This window comes from Serinus canaria, chromosome 4 (genome assembly GCF_022539315.1).
Source record: "Serinus canaria isolate serCan28SL12 chromosome 4, serCan2020, whole genome shotgun sequence".
Classification (NCBI taxonomy): domain Eukaryota; kingdom Metazoa; phylum Chordata; class Aves; order Passeriformes; family Fringillidae; genus Serinus; species Serinus canaria.
This window is the reverse complement of record NC_066317.1, coordinates 56,870,532-56,883,710: the sequence shown is the minus strand read 5'-3', so window position 1 is coordinate 56,883,710 and position 13,179 is coordinate 56,870,532. Positions and strand designations below refer to the sequence as shown.

Sequence of the window (13,179 nt, the reverse complement as noted above, 5' to 3'; positions counted from 1 at the left end):
TGCACATCAATGGAGGAAAATTGAAGAGGGTAATGTAAGGGTATAGGGAAAACTAAAAGATTGTATCAAAACAAGAAATTTTCTGTATTCCTTAGCAGCTCATTTGCATGCAACCTAAAAATGCAGTACTTCTTCAAGCATATATTTTTCTTGTAAGGAAGATGTAGCCTCATTTCGGAGCAACACTGCTACACTGCAACACATTGGCAGCCTTTACGTTTCAGTAATTAAGTTATTTATTGGAGAACTGCTCTATAAATTTCCCCCAAACAGGCAGTAAAAAAAGCATATACATGCATGGTGCATAGCTGATTTACAGGGGCTGGTCTCTTGTAAGTTATGTAGCAAAATAATGATTCCTTCAAGTTAGATGGCTGGGTTTAGTGACGTGTGCTAAACAGGAATACCTCCTAGAAACAGATACATTGCTGGTTGCCATTGCTCTTTGCAGTATAAAAACTGCCACAAACACACTGAAAGAGGGATCTGTTGACTCTTTTAGCTAGCTGCTCTTGCAAAGTTGTGAGGGGAATAGCAAGCATGTTTGTAATTAAAGATAACACACAAGTAACACACAATTCTTCTGTGTTATCATTTCACCCACAAAACTCCAGAGTAAAAAAGTAAAAGAAATACATATAGTGCTGTTGATGAGATTTTCTCTGCCTGAATTACATCTTAGAGAAAGCAAAAATTTTGAGCATGGATCCTAACAAAAAATAAATGAGATTCAATTTACTGCTGCTGTCTGCTCAGTAATCTTCTCTAATATGTGAAAGAAAAGAAGTGCAGAAATAAACTTCTCCTGGAAAACCATTACTTACAATTATTTTCTAGGAAGATAGAGCTGCCTGTAATCTCCAGTCACTGTCCAGAGTGGTCTTCAAACCCTCCAAGAGCATGGATTGTTTCAGGTATTCCCTTTCCAAAAAGGTCAGGCCAAGGGATTGATAAGGGCTCCTGCTGACCCCTGGGGACATATGGGTGAGAGGGGCCCAATAGGAAGATGTGTTCTTTTTGTAAAACATCAGACTTGTACACAAAACCTGAAAATTCATCCTGGAAGCAGCAGGGAGGTGTTATCTTTCAGAGAGAAGGAAGAAGACATGCATGTTATCATGAAAATTTTAACTGATAAAAATGTTTTTAGGAAGGATCTGCTCTTTAACATAACCTGTTGGGACTTCCTGAGTATTTTTCAGCAAAACTCTCTGTCACAACCATGCCTTGCTTATCAAGCCATGCAGAAGCAGGAATGGCTCAATGAAGCTGTTAAGTCTGTCCCACCACACTGGGCCATGAAACTGGGCTTTGGTCCAGATATTGTCCAGCCTTCAGTCTGGTTATGTGCACAGGCTTGTGAGCCCCCATTCCCTTCTGTAAAGCAAAGACTGCATGACATGACTCAGGAATAATCCCTTGGTATCCAGCTCAGAGAACAGACTAGATATTCTTATGAATAAGGATTATTTTACCATTGTTACCTTTCACTTGTCCCACATTAAGTAACCATAGCTTTCCTTTTTGGTTCTAAAATCTATTAATTTATGACCCTGGAATTTTAATTTGTCAAGACTTTGGAATATTTAGATAAGGATTCTTCTTCTGATCTTTGTATTTTAACAAGATGAGAACACACAGTTTTTCCAGCTGTGTTCCAGTAAGGAGTCCCCATATCTATTGTTTAATGGGAAAATAGGAGAGCCAGTTCATTATATTCCCATTTATTAACAGCCCCTAGTAACTCCCAGTGGGAAGCTGGCATGGGTTTTCGCAGGAGTGCAATAACACTCTGGTATGTAACATCTTTTAGACACTATAATGGAAAAGACCATGGCAATTTTATGTGGACTTTATGGAAAATAATGACATACAGAAAATGTATGAGTAGCACTGTCAATGAAACTCTGCAATCAGATTATTTTTCTACCAGGCTCTAACTCCTGCTTCATGATGCATAGCATATATCACAACCCAGTATTTCCCAGAAGAGCCCATAACAGTGAGAACTATTGATTAAATGTTCAACCCTTGACTCAGAAAGTTGAAATTTCACAAAGTACATCCCATTACCAACAATGGTAATATGTTGAGAAAGATCAACAATTCCAAACAGTTGCTGTAATATGCATTTTTATCTGTAGATTTGAATTTATCTTTAAATAGTTCAAACTTATTTTTTGCTACATATAGTTATAAAACAAATACACTTTGAAATATAGCATTGGATGTTAGTATTACATGCACAGACACATATTTATGCAGTAGTGACAAAATATTGTTTGTAAATTAGCAAATAGAAATATAAACATCAATCTGCACATGAATTCCAACATACTGTTATGCTAAAATGTGTATGTGTGTTTTCAGCTACACACACATTTGCATTACCAGTCTATAATAACTGGTTATTTCCATATATAATTATGGGAATTGCATAAATTCTCTAAGTATATAAATGTGGATATAATGTATTTCTTTTTTTACCTTAAAGCATGTTACTTTATTCTGAATTTCTTCACTGGTTTTCTCTCTGAAATTCAACTTTTCCCTGGCAATTTTTTTCCTAAAACCTTGTCACTTTACCTGTAAAACAAGCTCACATGTTTTTATTTTCCTAATGTAATATTTATGAGACATAGGATTTTCTTTATCTAAAGAAAATATATAATTTAAGTCAGAAAACATTCAGCTCCTACAAATATAATTGGCAAATTTAGAAATAGGCAATTCTCAAAATATTCATTCAGATGAAATCTCAGGGGTTCACACAGCAGAGTAAAACCTCAAGGCAAAAACCACTGTGATTCTCTGTGATGCTTTCTCTGGGTGGATACTTTTGATTTCATGATGCAGCAATGACTTTATCTACAGTGCCTTATACTAATAAGGTTGTCAGCCAGATGACTTCAAAAAAAAAAACCCTAAATTGTAGGAATTATAGAACCCAATCAATATATTGTGTCTTTGTCCACTTAGTTTGGTTATTTTTTCATTATTTTGTAAGAAACTAATATTGCTCCCTATTAGCTTTACAGTTAGTTTCATTAATGCTCAAAGATGCTTTAATGTCTGTTTTCAGACATTTGAGTGCTGTCATCAGCACTCAAAGATGCATAAATGTCTGTTTTCACTGGAAGTTACTCCTTAAATATATCATGGGATAGATGTGTCTGCACTTCCCAGTGTCACTGAATCAAGACACAGCACAATGAGTCTGTGTGTAATACACAACTGAATCTGCCTCAGAAATATTTGTAGGCCATCCTAAAACCATCTTCAGCAACACAGTGTTGCAGTCAGGGGCTCCATGCATCAGACCCATGTTTATGCAGTAGCCCATAAGGTTATTCCTTTGGAAATTCCTAAGCAAGGGGTAGTCCATGGCAACAATGTGATGGCTTTCATTTATCAGGAGCAGTGTAAAACCCAAGCACTGTATTAAATAAAGAGGGAATGTATGAGAAGTCCTGCAGAGTTTTACCTTTCATTACATGGGAGTTCCACTGTAGTGGAGTTTATGGACTTGTGATTTTATGGAGTGTGTCTATGATTTCTTATTTTTTTATCTATGTCTATTCAATCAATTGCTTTAATTTACTCCCTGTGCAGGCTGAAAGTTATTGTTTATAAGTTTTCAGTCCTTGCAAGCATTACAGGGAAATATTTATCTCAGGGAATAGCTGTGTCTGGCAGCACTTTTTGGGCTCTTGTGCCCATCTCTATCTGTGTGCCTCCTCAGCCAGCACTTCTTGGGGATGAGGGATTTTTTTTGATACTGTGCAAAAAAGAAGGGAATAGTGGTCGGAGTCTGTTTTGTATTTTCACAAGTCTGGATATATTGTTCATAAGCATAGTGTAAATATTGAACATTACAAAGGCCCAGTTTAATCAATGTACAAAATTGCAGTGAATAGCAAATCTACAGGCAAAAAAAAATATTTTGATGTCACTGCACAAATATAACCTGCAGTTTTGTCAAAAATGGTATCACAACAAAGAGCTTTCATTTACTACTGAATTCCTTTGAAACCTAAGCTATCTGTACAGCATTGCACAAGTGGGGAAACCAGACACACTATGCCTCAGTTCCTTTTCTTCCTCTTGTCCTCTGTGTTGGGCAATCAGTCACATCTTTTGTTCCTTGTGCATATGGAAAGGCCAAAGGCAAAGCACGAGAGGAAGGTTGCTGGGTGCATTTCTCAGTGTGGACACATTTTCTTGGTCTGAGCCTGTTAGCTTTCCACTGCTCATATGTGTAACCATCAGAATAAAAACAGGTGCCCTGGGTCTCCCTCTCCTGGCTTTAGACTGCCCAGAGAAGGGCCACCTGCAGATCGAGAGCTAATTTAATCCTTCCATTTAACATGTAAGGATTAAATTATGTACTCAAGAAGTGGGAAGATGAGGGGGTTTAAATTCCTCACAGCCATCAGAAAAACTGCTTTTTCCATTTCCCTGGGAAATGTCAAGGCATGTCCAGAAATGTCCTTGGAAAGTTCTCTGACCATCAGGCTGTGATTCAGCTGTGATGTTTGGTTCTCCATCTGAGGCTATGACCCCTGAGATAGGCATGGTAAAGTGATGGAGTTGTAAGGAGAAGGTAAAATGCTGGAAGGAGCCCAGCACTCTGAGCTCTTTGCTATCATGCTGCAGAGAGAGAAAATACAAATGTATTCCAGAAAGAAGCAGCCTAATTCATGAATGATAGGTCCATTAGGAGACAAACAACTTCACCTTGCTCAGAAAGTCTTCAGATCGGGGAGAAGATGTATAGGTATGCATCTTAGGATAGATGGACACAAGGGTGTTTCCATATTTATATTTTTTATCATACCTTTCCCTGGACTTTGATGCAGAACAAGGTGCTGGGTTATGCACAATCCAGATTTGAACCCCAAGAGCTGTTCTAATTACCTTTCTTCTGCAGGGGAAGTGGCTCCAACTCCCCGCTTTTTAAATGCATTTTTTATTAAACAGTTATTAACAGGAGGCAGTGGGGGACATCAAACTGCATATATAATCCCACAATCAAGATCAATTTCTAGCAAAAGTTGGAAATATGCACAAGAGGAACAACTATGATCAGGGGGAGTCAGTTCATTCTCAGCACTAGAGGAAATCTTAGTGGTCTGGGTGTCCTTTGAAATATGCCAATACTTGCCATTTTGGCTGGCTGCAGTTCTGGTCACAGGGAACAGAGGACAACATTCATTTCACATAGACTGCTAAACAGCTGACAGATGGTAATGACTTCATGTCACAGGTGACCCAGAGGTGAAGGTCTCCATATCTCATTATGCAGCCCCTTAGCTGTCCAGTAATCCCAAGCACTTTTTGCCAGGCTCACACTTATATGTGAGGAAAGAAAGCATTCAGTCATGTGCACTATTTCTCTTCCTTTGCCAGATCCTTCCTTCAGGATGGGAAGCCCCTCAGGCTCTTTGGGGCTGAGATACCATGTTTGGAAGGTTATTTTCATCAGCTTGTAAGGCTTGAAGCAAACATCACTGCTCCCAATCACACAGAGCTCTAATTGAAACCATTCCCAAAAGCTCTGTATCTACATATACACATCCTGATTATGACAAAGCTCATGAATAATCACTGGTGTGAACTTGTTCCTCATTGTCACAAGTTCAGGAAAGCAATGGGGATCCAATGGCATCGCCCGATCCCTCTGCAGGGCAAAGATGACAAAGTTCCTATTTTCTAAAAATAATTACATAGCCCAGTGTGAATTTGTGCAGCAAAGGACACCAGGATGACTCACAAGCACAGAGATTATGAAAATGTATTCGTGCTGCAGCATTAGGATTAGGGCAGAGTGAAGTTGTAAATATTCAGCTTCACTTCAGGTTTCACCTCAGCTCTTCAAATTTCTGGCTAGCCCCATTTGCAGAATTAACTCAGCATTGTTGTTTCCTTAAGCACACAAAACCACTCCAAGAGCTTTTAAATGTGATGCAGCAAATTCTTCTGCTTTAGGTTCTGTGCTCTCCCTTCCTTGTTAGCATGTGTGGTTTTCAAAGGAGGAGAATATGTCAGGCAATTTCTCTTTTCTGACCCTATGAATCTAAAATGAGATGGTTTCATTGTCTTTCTTTATCCACACTGTAATTGCAGTTCCTGGTCTATTTCTAGAATGCACCTCTCTGGGGATCCACACACAATCACAGTATATTAGAATATTTCAATGCTTTTGTTTTCTTCATGGCTCTTGTAATGCTTCCTTTCATATTCCCAATCCTCCCTGGCACACACAGGAGTACCTCCATTGAAGTCAATGAAATGTCATTTATTTTTTGCCTGCTGAGGATTTGATCCGAGACCTTTAGCTTTATCTGTGTTGTACCACAGCTGAACAGTTCACTCTATTTTTTGCTCTCTTGAAGAGCAAATATACATAGAGTTCTATATGTAAACCTCCTATCAAACAGGCATGTAAAGCTTCTGATTGTTATTATACAGCATAAAGGGAGTATAAATGATGCTAAGAAGATTATTTTCAGTATCCTTAACTGACAAAACTAGTAAATAGTATAGAGTGAAATTTTGTCTCAGGATAGGATGGAGATCAAGATCAATAACATTTGTGTACTTTACAGGAAAACTGAGGTTTTTTCTATTGGTTACTTCAGTCTTCCATAAAAACACTTGTAAAACCATCAGCAGGTAGAATTTAGATTAAAATCTGATCAAATTTGGTCTGTGTGTTTTAAGAGAAATTTGGATTTTTTTTCTGATATCAGTAGAAATGAATGCTTTGGAGACATTGCTATAACAACAAGTTTCTTACCTTGAAAATTATATTTAAGAAAAATGTCGATTTCAGTTGCAATTTAAAGGATTTTTTTCAAAATACAGATATTTTTGCCTGCCATTATACAGTTACCGTTTTGTATTATTTTTTTTCCTTCTTAGTAGTGGGTTTGTATAAATGTCATATACTGCAATGCCTGAAATTGATGTGCCATTGAAAAAAAACATAGATATACACATTTATATCTATTCAGAATTTTACTCTGGTCTCTTTCAATGACAGTGATTCTAAAACAAAATGCTTCCATCACCATTCTTTTCTTTGACAGTTTTGATTTAAATGGCTACACAATCCAAAGTGTCCAGTGCTTCTGTATACTATTTTCCAAGAAACTGTTTGGCCAAAAATTTTAGACCAAGTGTCTTCAAGCTGCAGAAGAGGTAGCTGATAAATATGACTGGAATAACTTAAAAAGATTACTTTTTTGTCCCATGAAGACTGCCAGGAAGTGGAGCAGGCTGTCCAGAGAGAGTATGAAACCCAATTCCTGTGGAGTATGAAGATTTGACTGATGTCAGTCAGATTTTGGGCAGGAGTTCACACTGCAAACCTCCTGTGGTCCCTTCCATTCTAGGCTGTCCTACTGTCCTCTAGTCCTAGGAAATGTGAATAATGTTGTAGAGCTACCAATGCTTTCCAGTTTAACCAAGGAGTTTACATGGTACAGATGAAACTTTTTAAAAATGTTGGTCACACACGGAATGTTGTTTCTTAACTGGAGTCACCAGTTGGAACTGCTTTAATGGGGTGGATATGTTAATGACACTTCTGAGAAAAGTATAAACTCAAAGCAGTCACTGACTGCAAAGTCTTCTGGAAGCTAACTAACTACAACTTCTAATACAGAAATTGTAGCAGACTCATGAAATATCAGGAAGAGTGTGTTACTATGATCCCTAATTTTTTTTTTTTTTTTTTTTTTTTTTTTTTTTTTTGATAGAGTCAGAAAGAAAACAAGAATATAGATATCCCATTAGGGGTTAGGGGAGAAAGAGCAGACATGCTCAGGAGTTACTGGCCTGGTACAGCCCTCATTAAATCCTGATTCATAGCTATAAATCTACCTCTAGTAATATAGACTTCCAAAGTCAGGCTCACTACCAGGATTTTAATATTAAATGTGAACCATCATAAAGAAATACCAAATATTTATTGCTTTCAGCTTCAAAGATGCCTGGCTGTTTTGTGCTGTCTTATCTAATATTTATAAAAACATCACATGAACACCTAGAAATTATTTAATATGATCTCAGCAACTGTTCACAATGCTCCAGTTTAATGGGCTTGGCAGCTTTATAATTTTTACAAAAAAACTGTCTGGAAAAAAATAAAAAACAATAACCATTGAAGTTTGTGTAACAGTTTTGTGTTATCCCCACAACCATTCTATTCTGTTATGTTATTCTGTTCTATTATGCTCTGTGCTTTAAACACACACACACATAAATTCTTTGTGCCTCAAGGTTTTGCAGTTTAGGCACTTCAGGGCAGATCATCACAGTGATCTGGGTACCTACAAATGCATGGGACTGCCCACTGCACATTTCAAAAAAGAGGAGAGTCACTTCTGACTTCACTCCTCTAAGCAGTCTTGCCTGAACTATTTTCTAGCCTACTTTCCTTCCACTGGCAGGAGATACACAGGCACCTCTCAGGGCAGGCTCGCTGCATCCTTGAACAGGTAGCATGAATCACTTCCTGCAGCACCCATCATGTGCACAGGTAGTTAAATTCTGAAGCCAGATGCAAAGACATTTCTCATGATTTCGAGGACAGGCATTTAAAATTAAAATGAATTTTTAATTCAAAATCTCCATCTTTTTTTTAATGTAATGTGAACAAATAGTAATATTAAATTCTGAAATAAAAGCAAAAATAACTCCCCTTTTGTACACTTTCCCCTTTTTTTTTTTTATTCTTTTGTGAAAATTTTTAATAGCAGGAGCGAAATCTATGATGTTTTTAGATTAAAATCTATTTCATTTTCTCTGCCTAACTTTTGGAATTCTCTGCAGTTTTAAATTTTCCAGAAGTATAACATTTTGAAATGTATTATTGAATGTTATTACAGTGCCCACAAGTATGCCTGGAGCATAACAATTTTCAAAAAGAAGAGAGTGAGGGAAGATAGAGAAAGAAGTGGAAGGGAAAGGCACAGATTATTCCCACAGACAAAATGTTGAAATGCTACTCATTCCATTTTGATACACTAAGAAAGAAGAAGAGCCTAAAAGTTTAAAACCAAAAAATGTTTAGCTTCATGCCTTGTAATTTCATCTGAAACCCTGAATAAACTTTATTTTATTTTTTTTTATGTATATATCTCCAGTTAACAACCATAACTGATTCATCAACTTTTTTCTTTAATATTTTTAAATTGACCATTTATAACTAATATGAGGTACTTCCAAGAAGTGTGTCATAAGATAGAACATAAGAATTTCCACATAAGAATTTCCAAAGACAGTAAACATTTTTGCCATCCAAATGCCAGGCAGTTCAAAGAGATTCACTGGCCCAACAAGTGCCATGGGCAGGCTGCCAGCAGACCTTTGGTGCAAAACTAATCACCAGGAGAGCAGACTGGGCTCATGCAGCTATTGATCTACAGCCAGCAGCTCTTGTGCTTGACAAGGTCCTCTGCAGCTAAATAAACCACAATCAGAGCATATCAGTAGATATCTAGATTAAGGCATTGGCCCCAGCATTATCAAGGATGTGTTAAGGTTAAATTCAAGCCATCACCACCATGTGCTGTTTTAGCAAGTCCTGTGTAATTCCCTTAATTATCAGGTGCTGAGCAGATAAGGTGGTGTTCAAAGCCACAACCTATGGTTAAAAATTGAAAGGATAAATCTTTGAGAAAAGAGCTGAGCGTAATTGTGTATAATGTATTATGAGCTTTCTGAAATGAGTATAAGAAATTTTGAAGACTGGATAAACCAGGAAACAACAGTGTAGGGGAAAATATATCATCTCAAGCACTACAAGGTCCTCTGTGATTTGAAGTGATTGTGAATGAGGTGTCCCTGACATGTTTTGTCTTTTTTAGTTTTAAATCTGTGCCTGCTCCCGCTGTTAAACAAAGGCAAATGCTGATATTTGCAGTGCAGAATGTAAAGGGCAGCTGAGGTAAACCACTACAGGGACACCAATTATTTGTTGAAAATGTCTCAGCTGCAGCATTTGTTTTAAATGTGTGTCTTACTCGTTTCACCTCAGTGCAGACTGAATGTTCATCAATGTACTGCTTATTGACCTTGTGCTCATATACTGAACAAAAGCCCTGTATTAACACAGAACTTTGTCTTGCCTTTACTGTGATTATAGCACACTTTGCAAATTCCACGTCTCTAAGAGGATATAATGCTTTAAGGCATTGTAATGATCAGGGAAATCATATAAACAAAACACTCAGGAGCTGTGGAATTGAGAACATTCACAAAGAACTGAGCTTAAAATACATTTTGGACATCACAAGAAAATTCTTTGCATCATGTTGTGTCTTTCTCTGACAAAAGATAAAAAAAAATTCATAGCTGTTTAAGTAAAGCACATTTTTAATACCACAGTCCATTGAGCTCCATAACACCATCTTGATTTGATTTCTCATGTCCCACATTTAGTAATCACCCAGTTGGGTCTGGTGGGTAACAGAAATTGTGTTTATGGGTGAGAAAGGCTGCAAACAGCTCCTGTCCTTTGGAAGCCATTCACTGTACTTGTATTCCTCATACACTCTGTCATATTCAAGAAGCTGCTCACAGGTACAATATCTTCAATTGTAGCTTCAATTCCAGGGGTAAAAAGCTTTCCTTTTTCAAGCAGAAAATGCACCATACCTATGTTTTCCTGAGCAACTTCCAGAAAATATTTTGCTGTGCAAAATATTCTGGGGTTCTGGGTCATGAGGGCACAGCCACATCCTCAGTATTGGACAAAGACATAAGAGATGCTTAAAGAATTGGGAAAATGTGCTAGAGGGACATGTGCTTACATTGTTAAGTATAACAGTGATTGGTACAGAGAAATAAATCAGATAATGTTTTCACAAGAGATTTTGTCTCTATTTGTGTGGCACCACTGCAAAGAGGTATTTAAAAATATTTTGCCAAGCAGAATGCCTCCGCCATGGAATAAAATTGTTCAGTCAAGATCACAAATCTATGGAAATCTTGCCTTTTTTACCTTTCTCATTTTTCCCTCAATCCAGATACCCCACTGACATATTGCTAAGCCTTTATTTCCCTTGATTTGGGGTGAAAGGAAATCAAACCTAGAAGGAGGAAGATATTGCTCAAGAACATAAGAAGACAATGTGGCAGAAGGAAGAAAGATGAATAGTAGCAAATCAAGTAGATAAATTGGAAGTCAAACATAGCTGATGAATCATGGTGTAAAATATTTGTAACTTGATACCTGTGAGAAAAGAGAGGTCTTCCTCATTACCTCACCTTTCTAGCACAGTGCTACGGTGTTGTCTTTGCAGTAGGCTGAATATTTTTTGGGCATTTATGAGCTGGATCATATTTTCTTTATGAAAAAGATATATGAATAAGACATTATTGATCTACACATTCTTTTGAAAGTGTGCTTTTCTTTCTGTTGTGTGCTCTCTGCTCCTCCTTCCCAATCAGACAAAGCTCTTCTGTGGCTGGTTAACTTTCTGTGGATTGAGGTTTGGATAAGTCATGCCCTCTGCATACTGGCATATCAGAGAGAGGGGAATGATAAAGCCCCAGAAAGTGTCTTGACTTTACTTTTCCAGGAATTCCTGCTATTAAATGTAGATATCTTTAGAAACTCCTAGGACTTTAGGTATTTACAAATGGGAAAAAAATCCCCAAAATACATCTTTTATTTTCATTGTACAAAATGAGACATCAGTATAGAAAATCAAATGGTGTAAATTGGTTTCAAAAAGACATCCCCTGATGGGGGCACAGCCACTGCTTCCCATCCAGTAGATCCACGGGTCTATCCAGAATCCTGGACAGAATCCCCAGAACACACATGCATGGGTTTTTGTTTTTAAAAAAAAAAATCAGAACTGAGTGTTTTGCACTACTGATATTACTAAAATCTCCTTTCAGAGAGCTACTTATAAAACAGGCAAGGTCAGATAAGCCTAAAGCAAGCAGCTGAATACCCCAGCTGTAGAAATCCTGAGAACATCCCTAATACAGCAGGTTCTGTTAAAATACAGATTATATCAGAGAAGAGATGTAGTTTTTTACTTTAAAACCTGCCTATTGTGCAAAAGGCATTAGGTTTATATCAGTTTAGCTGAGGATTTTATGGCAATTTAGATGATGGCAGATTATTAATGTAGAAGTACCTGTTTTATCAAGAATATCACTTTACTTTGTCTGATTTTCATCATGTGCCATATGTACAGCAGTTGATCAAAGGCTGTGAAGGCATTATCTCTTGCCTCACTTATCATTTCTGAGAAAAGATGAGAAGGAGGAGAAAGGAGGGACAGAAGACGATGATCAGAAATAGAAAAGTTTCAAAGTAGATGAAATAAGAATGTCTGTAATAGTTTCCCTTTAATGAAAGGCATCATTAATCAGCTGTAATGGTGACTAAGAGTGTTGGTAAAACAGTAAATAAGCTGAAGAAAGCAGTCTCCAAGAATAAATGGGTACTGCATTGCAGCAGACATGCTTCTCATTAGTTTAACTCAAATGTCACTAGTTAATGGAGGAAGCCATTTAGCAACGTCCTGGGTGGTTACACTGTGGTTTCTTCATCAGCCTCTCTCTAGGCACCTGACTTGTGCACCTGCAACCAACAGCAGGCAGGCATTTGTGAGTACTTCAACCTAAACCAAACCAAACAATAAAAAAAGGCCCTAACCCAAAGAAAAACAAACCCAAAAAAACCCCAAGCAAACAACCAAACAACAAACTACCAAAATCCCTCAAACAAAAAAGCTGCCCCATATAAGAAAGGAGTAGAGCATTACATGGAGCTCTGTTACTGCCTCTGCATAGACAATTACCTTGCTTGAAGCCTGCCAGAAGGATTTAGACTGCAGCACAGCCAGGGAACAGCTGGGAGACAAGAGATCAATAGCACCAACAGCACTGGTGCAGTGCCTGCAGGAGCCACAGCACCCATGCCTGGCACCAGACAGGAGCAAGGCACACCACAGTCACTCCCTGCCTGTGACAGCCTGTCCCTCCCCACCCTCCAGAACCTGTCCACCTGGCTGACTTTGGTCCTCTTGCCAAAGCAGAGAAACTGGCTTAGCTTTCAGTGGTTCCTTTGGGAGTTCCTGCTCCCATTGCCCTTCAGGGTGCCATGCACAAGTAATGATAGAAAAAGTGTTGTATCATCCTCTTGTGCTG

General features: G+C 37.9%; 1 long non-coding RNA gene across 1 annotated transcript in view; it reads right to left on the bottom strand.

The window, feature by feature from the left end:
• LOC115485356 (uncharacterized) overlaps positions 1-12,968 on the bottom strand; it is a 54,254-nt gene extending 41,286 nt beyond the window's left edge. Inside the window, exon 1 of the long non-coding RNA XR_003946112.2 lies at positions 12,831-12,968. This is a non-coding gene — a long non-coding RNA (uncharacterized LOC115485356). The remainder of the gene's footprint in view (positions 1-12,830) is intronic.
• Positions 12,969-13,179: the final 211 nt, after the last annotated feature.